The sequence below is a fragment of the Schistocerca nitens genome, chromosome 9 (assembly GCF_023898315.1).
Source record: "Schistocerca nitens isolate TAMUIC-IGC-003100 chromosome 9, iqSchNite1.1, whole genome shotgun sequence".
NCBI lineage: Eukaryota > Metazoa > Arthropoda > Insecta > Orthoptera > Acrididae > Schistocerca > Schistocerca nitens.
In genome coordinates, this window is record NC_064622.1 from 147,500,573 (window position 1) to 147,510,050 (window position 9,478).

General features: G+C 54.0%; 28 non-coding genes across 28 annotated transcripts; 14 read left to right on the top strand and 14 right to left on the bottom strand.

Moving 5' to 3' along the window:
- The first annotated feature begins 190 nt into the window (after window positions 1-190).
- Trnai-uau (transfer RNA isoleucine (anticodon UAU)) lies at window positions 191-282 on the top strand. The gene is given in 2 exon segments: window positions 191-228; window positions 247-282. It is a non-coding gene; the product is annotated as a tRNA-Ile (tRNA).
- A 111-nt stretch (window positions 283-393) lies between these two features.
- Window positions 394-465, top strand: Trnad-guc (transfer RNA aspartic acid (anticodon GUC)). Its single transcript has one exon. It is a non-coding gene; the product is annotated as a tRNA-Asp (tRNA).
- A 233-nt stretch (window positions 466-698) lies between these two features.
- Trnam-cau (transfer RNA methionine (anticodon CAU)) lies at window positions 699-770 on the bottom strand. Its single transcript has one exon. It is a non-coding gene; the product is annotated as a tRNA-Met (tRNA).
- A 283-nt stretch (window positions 771-1,053) lies between these two features.
- Window positions 1,054-1,126, bottom strand: Trnar-acg (transfer RNA arginine (anticodon ACG)). The gene has a single exon. It is a non-coding gene; the product is annotated as a tRNA-Arg (tRNA).
- Window positions 1,127-1,569: 443 nt separating this feature from the next.
- On the top strand, window positions 1,570-1,661 carry Trnai-uau (transfer RNA isoleucine (anticodon UAU)). The gene is given in 2 exon segments: window positions 1,570-1,607; window positions 1,626-1,661. It is a non-coding gene; the product is annotated as a tRNA-Ile (tRNA).
- Window positions 1,662-1,772: 111 nt separating this feature from the next.
- Window positions 1,773-1,844, top strand: Trnad-guc (transfer RNA aspartic acid (anticodon GUC)). The gene has a single exon. It is a non-coding gene; the product is annotated as a tRNA-Asp (tRNA).
- A 233-nt stretch (window positions 1,845-2,077) lies between these two features.
- Trnam-cau (transfer RNA methionine (anticodon CAU)) lies at window positions 2,078-2,149 on the bottom strand. Its single transcript has one exon. It is a non-coding gene; the product is annotated as a tRNA-Met (tRNA).
- Window positions 2,150-2,432: 283 nt separating this feature from the next.
- Trnar-acg (transfer RNA arginine (anticodon ACG)) lies at window positions 2,433-2,505 on the bottom strand. Its single transcript has one exon. It is a non-coding gene; the product is annotated as a tRNA-Arg (tRNA).
- Window positions 2,506-2,948: 443 nt separating this feature from the next.
- Window positions 2,949-3,040, top strand: Trnai-uau (transfer RNA isoleucine (anticodon UAU)). The gene is given in 2 exon segments: window positions 2,949-2,986; window positions 3,005-3,040. It is a non-coding gene; the product is annotated as a tRNA-Ile (tRNA).
- A 111-nt stretch (window positions 3,041-3,151) lies between these two features.
- On the top strand, window positions 3,152-3,223 carry Trnad-guc (transfer RNA aspartic acid (anticodon GUC)). The gene has a single exon. It is a non-coding gene; the product is annotated as a tRNA-Asp (tRNA).
- Window positions 3,224-3,456: 233 nt separating this feature from the next.
- On the bottom strand, window positions 3,457-3,528 carry Trnam-cau (transfer RNA methionine (anticodon CAU)). Its single transcript has one exon. It is a non-coding gene; the product is annotated as a tRNA-Met (tRNA).
- A 283-nt stretch (window positions 3,529-3,811) lies between these two features.
- Window positions 3,812-3,884, bottom strand: Trnar-acg (transfer RNA arginine (anticodon ACG)). Its single transcript has one exon. It is a non-coding gene; the product is annotated as a tRNA-Arg (tRNA).
- A 443-nt stretch (window positions 3,885-4,327) lies between these two features.
- Window positions 4,328-4,419, top strand: Trnai-uau (transfer RNA isoleucine (anticodon UAU)). The gene is given in 2 exon segments: window positions 4,328-4,365; window positions 4,384-4,419. It is a non-coding gene; the product is annotated as a tRNA-Ile (tRNA).
- Window positions 4,420-4,530: 111 nt separating this feature from the next.
- Window positions 4,531-4,602, top strand: Trnad-guc (transfer RNA aspartic acid (anticodon GUC)). Its single transcript has one exon. It is a non-coding gene; the product is annotated as a tRNA-Asp (tRNA).
- A 233-nt stretch (window positions 4,603-4,835) lies between these two features.
- On the bottom strand, window positions 4,836-4,907 carry Trnam-cau (transfer RNA methionine (anticodon CAU)). The gene has a single exon. It is a non-coding gene; the product is annotated as a tRNA-Met (tRNA).
- Window positions 4,908-5,190: 283 nt separating this feature from the next.
- On the bottom strand, window positions 5,191-5,263 carry Trnar-acg (transfer RNA arginine (anticodon ACG)). Its single transcript has one exon. It is a non-coding gene; the product is annotated as a tRNA-Arg (tRNA).
- Window positions 5,264-5,706: 443 nt separating this feature from the next.
- On the top strand, window positions 5,707-5,798 carry Trnai-uau (transfer RNA isoleucine (anticodon UAU)). The gene is given in 2 exon segments: window positions 5,707-5,744; window positions 5,763-5,798. It is a non-coding gene; the product is annotated as a tRNA-Ile (tRNA).
- Window positions 5,799-5,909: 111 nt separating this feature from the next.
- Trnad-guc (transfer RNA aspartic acid (anticodon GUC)) lies at window positions 5,910-5,981 on the top strand. Its single transcript has one exon. It is a non-coding gene; the product is annotated as a tRNA-Asp (tRNA).
- A 211-nt stretch (window positions 5,982-6,192) lies between these two features.
- On the bottom strand, window positions 6,193-6,264 carry Trnam-cau (transfer RNA methionine (anticodon CAU)). The gene has a single exon. It is a non-coding gene; the product is annotated as a tRNA-Met (tRNA).
- A 283-nt stretch (window positions 6,265-6,547) lies between these two features.
- On the bottom strand, window positions 6,548-6,620 carry Trnar-acg (transfer RNA arginine (anticodon ACG)). Its single transcript has one exon. It is a non-coding gene; the product is annotated as a tRNA-Arg (tRNA).
- A 443-nt stretch (window positions 6,621-7,063) lies between these two features.
- On the top strand, window positions 7,064-7,155 carry Trnai-uau (transfer RNA isoleucine (anticodon UAU)). Its single transcript is given in 2 exon segments — window positions 7,064-7,101; window positions 7,120-7,155. It is a non-coding gene; the product is annotated as a tRNA-Ile (tRNA).
- Window positions 7,156-7,266: 111 nt separating this feature from the next.
- Window positions 7,267-7,338, top strand: Trnad-guc (transfer RNA aspartic acid (anticodon GUC)). Its single transcript has one exon. It is a non-coding gene; the product is annotated as a tRNA-Asp (tRNA).
- Window positions 7,339-7,571: 233 nt separating this feature from the next.
- Trnam-cau (transfer RNA methionine (anticodon CAU)) lies at window positions 7,572-7,643 on the bottom strand. The gene has a single exon. It is a non-coding gene; the product is annotated as a tRNA-Met (tRNA).
- Window positions 7,644-7,926: 283 nt separating this feature from the next.
- Trnar-acg (transfer RNA arginine (anticodon ACG)) lies at window positions 7,927-7,999 on the bottom strand. The gene has a single exon. It is a non-coding gene; the product is annotated as a tRNA-Arg (tRNA).
- Window positions 8,000-8,442: 443 nt separating this feature from the next.
- On the top strand, window positions 8,443-8,534 carry Trnai-uau (transfer RNA isoleucine (anticodon UAU)). Its single transcript is given in 2 exon segments — window positions 8,443-8,480; window positions 8,499-8,534. It is a non-coding gene; the product is annotated as a tRNA-Ile (tRNA).
- Window positions 8,535-8,645: 111 nt separating this feature from the next.
- On the top strand, window positions 8,646-8,717 carry Trnad-guc (transfer RNA aspartic acid (anticodon GUC)). Its single transcript has one exon. It is a non-coding gene; the product is annotated as a tRNA-Asp (tRNA).
- Window positions 8,718-8,928: 211 nt separating this feature from the next.
- On the bottom strand, window positions 8,929-9,000 carry Trnam-cau (transfer RNA methionine (anticodon CAU)). The gene has a single exon. It is a non-coding gene; the product is annotated as a tRNA-Met (tRNA).
- Window positions 9,001-9,283: 283 nt separating this feature from the next.
- On the bottom strand, window positions 9,284-9,356 carry Trnar-acg (transfer RNA arginine (anticodon ACG)). Its single transcript has one exon. It is a non-coding gene; the product is annotated as a tRNA-Arg (tRNA).
- Between the last annotated feature and the right edge of the window lie 122 nt (window positions 9,357-9,478).

Here is a 9,478-nt window from a genome sequence, read left to right on the forward strand (position 1 = left end):
CATTTTTTTCGGCGAGGACAAGCGGTTGATATGCTTGTAAGTGTAGCATATGAAGCAAGAATCGAATGAGGCAGTCGTAGACAGGTGCTAAATTCGCAGTATGGCCGCAGGTGACGATCTTATGACGGGTGTGCAGCCACAACAGGTTGGCAGCAAAGTGAGTATCGCTAACTGAAAGCTCTCTGCTGTAGCCCCAGTGGCGCAATTGGTTAGCGCACGGTACTTATAAGGCAGTAGCCGTGAGCAATGCCGGGGTTGTGAGTTCGAGCCTCACCTGGGGCATACTTTTATTTCGTAGCAGCTGACTCTGAAAGCATCGGGACGCGAGAGTTGAGATGTATCACCTGCTTGAGAAAGATAAGTGTGCGTGCATTATAGTCACCGATCGCGTGTTCCTCGGTAGTATAGTGGTTAGTATCCCCGCCTGTCACGCGGGAGACCGGGGTTCGATTCCCCGCCGGGGAGGTGCGATTTTTATATCGCGAAAGTTGCACGCGTGGCCCCAAAGGACATTAACGTTGCGATCAAGGAATGTAGTTACTGCAAAATCGTAAGAAAGTCTGCGTCTTAGGAAGTGTTTCTCGCATTCTTCACACGACGTCGTCGTTCCACGACTTACAGGGGTTGCTGTTGACGCTGAATCAGCTCACCCCAGGCTTAATGATCGAGCTCGAGGCACCCAAGAAAAAGAATAATTTTAGCAGAGCGTGGTTTCGATCCACGGACCTCTGGGTTATGGGCCCAGCACGCTTCCACTGCGCCACTCTGCTGCGTGGAGCCGTCCGCGCTCTTCGGTGCGTGACATGGGACACTTGGAAAGCGTTGTCTGCGTCGGTTTCCCGCGCCTACCGTTTAATTAAGTGCGTAACATCTCTCAGCTTGACTTGTCTCGACTTTGCTCGACTGACGCTACGCTGACGCTTGCACGAAGCGATATTTACCGCAATCGTCTCGAGATGCAGCTGCGAGATGCTCAGGATTAACATTGCACTCCACGAAGGTGGAGACATTCGAATCCACTGCCTAGCTACGCGCCCGCAACTAACAAAATGCCGACCCTGCCAGGATTCGAACCTGGAATCTTCTGATCCGTAGTCAGACGCGTTATCCGTTGCGCCACAGGGCCACTGTTTGCGTTTTTTACCACGAGGCGGGTGCACATCGCAAAGCAACGTGTTCTCCGTGGCTCGGCAACTGCATGTCGTCCACTGACAACGGCGGCGCGGCCACTCTGGTCTTGCGCACTCTGCAGGGAGCTGCCAAGGAAGGCATCTCTCCTCCAGCTGCTCGGCCACGGTGCGCCTGCACGGCTTAGAGCTTGCCACACATCTGCCCTCGCTGTTGGACAGGTAGCAGAAGGCAAGGCGCGCGTTTTTCTGCATTTTTTTCGGCGAGGACAAGCGGTTGATATGCTTGTAAGTGTAGCATATGAAGCAAGAATCGAATGAGGCAGTCGTAGACAGGTGCTAAATTCGCAGTATGGCCGCAGGTGACGATCTTATGACGGGTGTGCAGCCACAACAGGTTGGCAGCAAAGTGAGTATCGCTAACTGAAAGCTCTCTGCTGTAGCCCCAGTGGCGCAATTGGTTAGCGCACGGTACTTATAAGGCAGTAGCCGTGAGCAATGCCGGGGTTGTGAGTTCGAGCCTCACCTGGGGCATACTTTTATTTCGTAGCAGCTGACTCTGAAAGCATCGGGACGCGAGAGTTGAGATGTATCACCTGCTTGAGAAAGATAAGTGTGCGTGCATTATAGTCACCGATCGCGTGTTCCTCGGTAGTATAGTGGTTAGTATCCCCGCCTGTCACGCGGGAGACCGGGGTTCGATTCCCCGCCGGGGAGGTGCGATTTTTATATCGCGAAAGTTGCACGCGTGGCCCCAAAGGACATTAACGTTGCGATCAAGGAATGTAGTTACTGCAAAATCGTAAGAAAGTCTGCGTCTTAGGAAGTGTTTCTCGCATTCTTCACACGACGTCGTCGTTCCACGACTTACAGGGGTTGCTGTTGACGCTGAATCAGCTCACCCCAGGCTTAATGATCGAGCTCGAGGCACCCAAGAAAAAGAATAATTTTAGCAGAGCGTGGTTTCGATCCACGGACCTCTGGGTTATGGGCCCAGCACGCTTCCACTGCGCCACTCTGCTGCGTGGAGCCGTCCGCGCTCTTCGGTGCGTGACATGGGACACTTGGAAAGCGTTGTCTGCGTCGGTTTCCCGCGCCTACCGTTTAATTAAGTGCGTAACATCTCTCAGCTTGACTTGTCTCGACTTTGCTCGACTGACGCTACGCTGACGCTTGCACGAAGCGATATTTACCGCAATCGTCTCGAGATGCAGCTGCGAGATGCTCAGGATTAACATTGCACTCCACGAAGGTGGAGACATTCGAATCCACTGCCTAGCTACGCGCCCGCAACTAACAAAATGCCGACCCTGCCAGGATTCGAACCTGGAATCTTCTGATCCGTAGTCAGACGCGTTATCCGTTGCGCCACAGGGCCACTGTTTGCGTTTTTTACCACGAGGCGGGTGCACATCGCAAAGCAACGTGTTCTCCGTGGCTCGGCAACTGCATGTCGTCCACTGACAACGGCGGCGCGGCCACTCTGGTCTTGCGCACTCTGCAGGGAGCTGCCAAGGAAGGCATCTCTCCTCCAGCTGCTCGGCCACGGTGCGCCTGCACGGCTTAGAGCTTGCCACACATCTGCCCTCGCTGTTGGACAGGTAGCAGAAGGCAAGGCGCGCGTTTTTCTGCATTTTTTTCGGCGAGGACAAGCGGTTGATATGCTTGTAAGTGTAGCATATGAAGCAAGAATCGAATGAGGCAGTCGTAGACAGGTGCTAAATTCGCAGTATGGCCGCAGGTGACGATCTTATGACGGGTGTGCAGCCACAACAGGTTGGCAGCAAAGTGAGTATCGCTAACTGAAAGCTCTCTGCTGTAGCCCCAGTGGCGCAATTGGTTAGCGCACGGTACTTATAAGGCAGTAGCCGTGAGCAATGCCGGGGTTGTGAGTTCGAGCCTCACCTGGGGCATACTTTTATTTCGTAGCAGCTGACTCTGAAAGCATCGGGACGCGAGAGTTGAGATGTATCACCTGCTTGAGAAAGATAAGTGTGCGTGCATTATAGTCACCGATCGCGTGTTCCTCGGTAGTATAGTGGTTAGTATCCCCGCCTGTCACGCGGGAGACCGGGGTTCGATTCCCCGCCGGGGAGGTGCGATTTTTATATCGCGAAAGTTGCACGCGTGGCCCCAAAGGACATTAACGTTGCGATCAAGGAATGTAGTTACTGCAAAATCGTAAGAAAGTCTGCGTCTTAGGAAGTGTTTCTCGCATTCTTCACACGACGTCGTCGTTCCACGACTTACAGGGGTTGCTGTTGACGCTGAATCAGCTCACCCCAGGCTTAATGATCGAGCTCGAGGCACCCAAGAAAAAGAATAATTTTAGCAGAGCGTGGTTTCGATCCACGGACCTCTGGGTTATGGGCCCAGCACGCTTCCACTGCGCCACTCTGCTGCGTGGAGCCGTCCGCGCTCTTCGGTGCGTGACATGGGACACTTGGAAAGCGTTGTCTGCGTCGGTTTCCCGCGCCTACCGTTTAATTAAGTGCGTAACATCTCTCAGCTTGACTTGTCTCGACTTTGCTCGACTGACGCTACGCTGACGCTTGCACGAAGCGATATTTACCGCAATCGTCTCGAGATGCAGCTGCGAGATGCTCAGGATTAACATTGCACTCCACGAAGGTGGAGACATTCGAATCCACTGCCTAGCTACGCGCCCGCAACTAACAAAATGCCGACCCTGCCAGGATTCGAACCTGGAATCTTCTGATCCGTAGTCAGACGCGTTATCCGTTGCGCCACAGGGCCACTGTTTGCGTTTTTTACCACGAGGCGGGTGCACATCGCAAAGCAACGTGTTCTCCGTGGCTCGGCAACTGCATGTCGTCCACTGACAACGGCGGCGCGGCCACTCTGGTCTTGCGCACTCTGCAGGGAGCTGCCAAGGAAGGCATCTCTCCTCCAGCTGCTCGGCCACGGTGCGCCTGCACGGCTTAGAGCTTGCCACACATCTGCCCTCGCTGTTGGACAGGTAGCAGAAGGCAAGGCGCGCGTTTTTCTGCATTTTTTTCGGCGAGGACAAGCGGTTGATATGCTTGTAAGTGTAGCATATGAAGCAAGAATCGAATGAGGCAGTCGTAGACAGGTGCTAAATTCGCAGTATGGCCGCAGGTGACGATCTTATGACGGGTGTGCAGCCACAACAGGTTGGCAGCAAAGTGAGTATCGCTAACTGAAAGCTCTCTGCTGTAGCCCCAGTGGCGCAATTGGTTAGCGCACGGTACTTATAAGGCAGTAGCCGTGAGCAATGCCGGGGTTGTGAGTTCGAGCCTCACCTGGGGCATACTTTTATTTCGTAGCAGCTGACTCTGAAAGCATCGGGACGCGAGAGTTGAGATGTATCACCTGCTTGAGAAAGATAAGTGTGCGTGCATTATAGTCACCGATCGCGTGTTCCTCGGTAGTATAGTGGTTAGTATCCCCGCCTGTCACGCGGGAGACCGGGGTTCGATTCCCCGCCGGGGAGGTGCGATTTTTATATCGCGAAAGTTGCACGCGTGGCCCCAAAGGACATTAACGTTGCGATCAAGGAATGTAGTTACTGCAAAATCGTAAGAAAGTCTGCGTCTTAGGAAGTGTTTCTCGCATTCTTCACACGACGTCGTCGTTCCACGACTTACAGGGGTTGCTGTTGACGCTGAATCAGCTCACCCCAGGCTTAATGATCGAGCTCGAGGCACCCAAGAAAAAGAATAATTTTAGCAGAGCGTGGTTTCGATCCACGGACCTCTGGGTTATGGGCCCAGCACGCTTCCACTGCGCCACTCTGCTGCGTGGAGCCGTCCGCGCTCTTCGGTGCGTGACATGGGACACTTGGAAAGCGTTGTCTGCGTCGGTTTCCCGCGCCTACCGTTTAATTAAGTGCGTAACATCTCTCAGCTTGACTTGTCTCGACTTTGCTCGACTGACGCTACGCTGACGCTTGCACGAAGCGATATTTACCGCAATCGTCTCGAGATGCAGCTGCGAGATGCTCAGGATTAACATTGCACTCCACGAAGGTGGAGACATTCGAATCCACTGCCTAGCTACGCGCCCGCAACTAACAAAATGCCGACCCTGCCAGGATTCGAACCTGGAATCTTCTGATCCGTAGTCAGACGCGTTATCCGTTGCGCCACAGGGCCACTGTTTGCGTTTTTTACCACGAGGCGGGTGCACATCGCAAAGCAACGTGTTCTCCGTGGCTCGGCAACTGCATGTCGTCCACTGACAACGGCGGCGCGGCCACTCTGGTCTTGCGCACTCTGCAGGGAGCTGCCAAGGAAGGCATCTCTCCTCCAGCTGCTCGGCCACGGTGCGCCTGCACGGCTTAGAGCTTGCCACACATCTGCCCTCGCTGTTGGACAGGTAGCAGAAGGCAAGGCGCGCGTTTTTCTGCATTTTTTTCGGCGAGGACAAGCGGTTGATATGCTTGTAAGTGTAGCATATGAAGCAAGAATCGAATGAGGCAGTCGTAGACAGGTGCTAAATTCGCAGTATGGCCGCAGGTGACGATCTTATGACGGGTGTGCAGCCACAACAGGTTGGCAGCAAAGTGAGTATCGCTAACTGAAAGCTCTCTGCTGTAGCCCCAGTGGCGCAATTGGTTAGCGCACGGTACTTATAAGGCAGTAGCCGTGAGCAATGCCGGGGTTGTGAGTTCGAGCCTCACCTGGGGCATACTTTTATTTCGTAGCAGCTGACTCTGAAAGCATCGGGACGCGAGAGTTGAGATGTATCACCTGCTTGAGAAAGATAAGAGTGCGTGCATTATAGTCACCGATCGCGTGTTCCTCGGTAGTATAGTGGTTAGTATCCTCGCCTGTCACGCGGGAGACCGGGGTTCGATTCCCCGCCGGGGAGGTGCGATTTTTATATCGCGAAAGTTGCACGCGTGGCCCCAAAGGACATTAACGTTGCGATCAAGGAATGTAGTTACTGCAAAATCGTAAGAAAGTCTGCGTCTTAGGAAGTGTTTCTCGCATCACGACTTACAGGGGTTGCTGTTGACGCTGAATCAGCTCACCCCAGGCTTAATGATCGAGCTCGAGGCACCCAAGAAAAAGAATAATTTTAGCAGAGCGTGGTTTCGATCCACGGACCTCTGGGTTATGGGCCCAGCACGCTTCCACTGCGCCACTCTGCTGCGTGGAGCCGTCCGCGCTCTTCGGTGCGTGACATGGGACACTTGGAAAGCGTTGTCTGCGTCGGTTTCCCGCGCCTACCGTTTAATTAAGTGCGTAACATCTCTCAGCTTGACTTGTCTCGACTTTGCTCGACTGACGCTACGCTGACGCTTGCACGAAGCGATATTTACCGCAATCGTCTCGAGATGCAGCTGCGAGATGCTCAGGATTAACATTGCACTCCACGAAGGTGGAGACATTCGAATCCACTGCCTAGCTACGCGCCCGCAACTAACAAAATGCCGACCCTGCCAGGATTCGAACCTGGAATCTTCTGATCCGTAGTCAGACGCGTTATCCGTTGCGCCACAGGGCCACTGTTTGCGTTTTTTACCACGAGGCGGGTGCACATCGCAAAGCAACGTGTTCTCCGTGGCTCGGCAACTGCATGTCGTCCACTGACAACGGCGGCGCGGCCACTCTGGTCTTGCGCACTCTGCAGGGAGCTGCCAAGGAAGGCATCTCTCCTCCAGCTGCTCGGCCACGGTGCGCCTGCACGGCTTAGAGCTTGCCACACATCTGCCCTCGCTGTTGGACAGGTAGCAGAAGGCAAGGCGCGCGTTTTTCTGCATTTTTTTCGGCGAGGACAAGCGGTTGATATGCTTGTAAGTGTAGCATATGAAGCAAGAATCGAATGAGGCAGTCGTAGACAGGTGCTAAATTCGCAGTATGGCCGCAGGTGACGATCTTATGACGGGTGTGCAGCCACAACAGGTTGGCAGCAAAGTGAGTATCGCTAACTGAAAGCTCTCTGCTGTAGCCCCAGTGGCGCAATTGGTTAGCGCACGGTACTTATAAGGCAGTAGCCGTGAGCAATGCCGGGGTTGTGAGTTCGAGCCTCACCTGGGGCATACTTTTATTTCGTAGCAGCTGACTCTGAAAGCATCGGGACGCGAGAGTTGAGATGTATCACCTGCTTGAGAAAGATAAGTGTGCGTGCATTATAGTCACCGATCGCGTGTTCCTCGGTAGTATAGTGGTTAGTATCCCCGCCTGTCACGCGGGAGACCGGGGTTCGATTCCCCGCCGGGGAGGTGCGATTTTTATATCGCGAAAGTTGCACGCGTGGCCCCAAAGGACATTAACGTTGCGATCAAGGAATGTAGTTACTGCAAAATCGTAAGAAAGTCTGCGTCTTAGGAAGTGTTTCTCGCATTCTTCACACGACGTCGTCGTTTCACGACTTACAGGGGTTGCTGTTGACGCTGAATCAGCTCACCCCAGGCTTAATGATCGAGCTCGAGGCACCCAAGAAAAAGAATAATTTTAGCAGAGCGTGGTTTCGATCCACGGACCTCTGGGTTATGGGCCCAGCACGCTTCCACTGCGCCACTCTGCTGCGTGGAGCCGTCCGCGCTCTTCGGTGCGTGACATGGGACACTTGGAAAGCGTTGTCTGCGTCGGTTTCCCGCGCCTACCGTTTAATTAAGTGCGTAACATCTCTCAGCTTGACTTGTCTCGACTTTGCTCGACTGACGCTACGCTGACGCTTGCACGAAGCGATATTTACCGCAATCGTCTCGAGATGCAGCTGCGAGATGCTCAGGATTAACATTGCACTCCACGAAGGTGGAGACATTCGAATCCACTGCCTAGCTACGCGCCCGCAACTAACAAAATGCCGACCCTGCCAGGATTCGAACCTGGAATCTTCTGATCCGTAGTCAGACGCGTTATCCGTTGCGCCACAGGGCCACTGTTTGCGTTTTTTACCACGAGGCGGGTGCACATCGCAAAGCAACGTGTTCTCCGTGGCTCGGCAACTGCATGTCGTCCACTGACAACGGCGGCGCGGCCACTCTGGTCTTGCGCACTCTGCAGGGAGCTGCCAAGGAAGGCATCTCTCCTCCAGCTGCTCGGCCACGGTGCGCCTGCACGGCTTAGAGCTTGCCACACATCTGCCCTCGCTGTTGGACAGGTAGCAGAAGGCAAGGCGCGCGTTTTTCTGCATTTTTTTCGGCGAGGACAAGCGGTTGATATGCTTGTAAGTGTAGCATATGAAGCAAGAATCGAATGAGGCAGTCGTAGACAGGTGCTAAATTCGCAGTATGGCCGCAGGTGACGATCTTATGACGGGTGTGCAGCCACAACAGGTTGGCAGCAAAGTGAGTATCGCTAACTGAAAGCTCTCTGCTGTAGCCCCAGTGGCGCAATTGGTTAGCGCACGGTACTTATAAGGCAGTAGCCGTGAGCAATGCCGGGGTTGTGAGTTCGAGCCTCACCTGGGGCATACTTTTATTTCGTAGCAGCTGACTCTGAAAGCATCGGGACGCGAGAGTTGAGATGTATCACCTGCTTGAGAAAGATAAGTGTGCGTGCATTATAGTCACCGATCGCGTGTTCCTCGGTAGTATAGTGGTTAGTATCCCCGCCTGTCACGCGGGAGACCGGGGTTCGATTCCCCGCCGGGGAGGTGCGATTTTTATATCGCGAAAGTTGCACGCGTGGCCCCAAAGGACATTAACGTTGCGATCAAGGAATGTAGTTACTGCAAAATCGTAAGAAAGTCTGCGTCTTAGGAAGTGTTTCTCGCATCACGACTTACAGGGGTTGCTGTTGACGCTGAATCAGCTCACCCCAGGCTTAATGATCGAGCTCGAGGCACCCAAGAAAAAGAATAATTTTAGCAGAGCGTGGTTTCGATCCACGGACCTCTGGGTTATGGGCCCAGCACGCTTCCACTGCGCCACTCTGCTGCGTGGAGCCGTCCGCGCTCTTCGGTGCGTGACATGGGACACTTGGAAAGCGTTGTCTGCGTCGGTTTCCCGCGCCTACCGTTTAATTAAGTGCGTAACATCTCTCAGCTTGACTTGTCTCGACTTTGCTCGACTGACGCTACGCTGACGCTTGCACGAAGCGATATTTACCGCAATCGTCTCGAGATGCAGCTGCGAGATGCTCAGGATTAACATTGCACTCCACGAAGGTGGAGACATTCGAATCCACTGCCTAGCTACGCGCCCGCAACTAACAAAATGCCGACCCTGCCAGGATTCGAACCTGGAATCTTCTGATCCGTAGTCAGACGCGTTATCCGTTGCGCCACAGGGCCACTGTTTGCGTTTTTTACCACGAGGCGGGTGCACATCGCAAAGCAACGTGTTCTCCGTGGCTCGGCAACTGCATGTCGTCCACTGACAACGGCGGCGCGGCCACTCTGGTCTTGCGCACTCT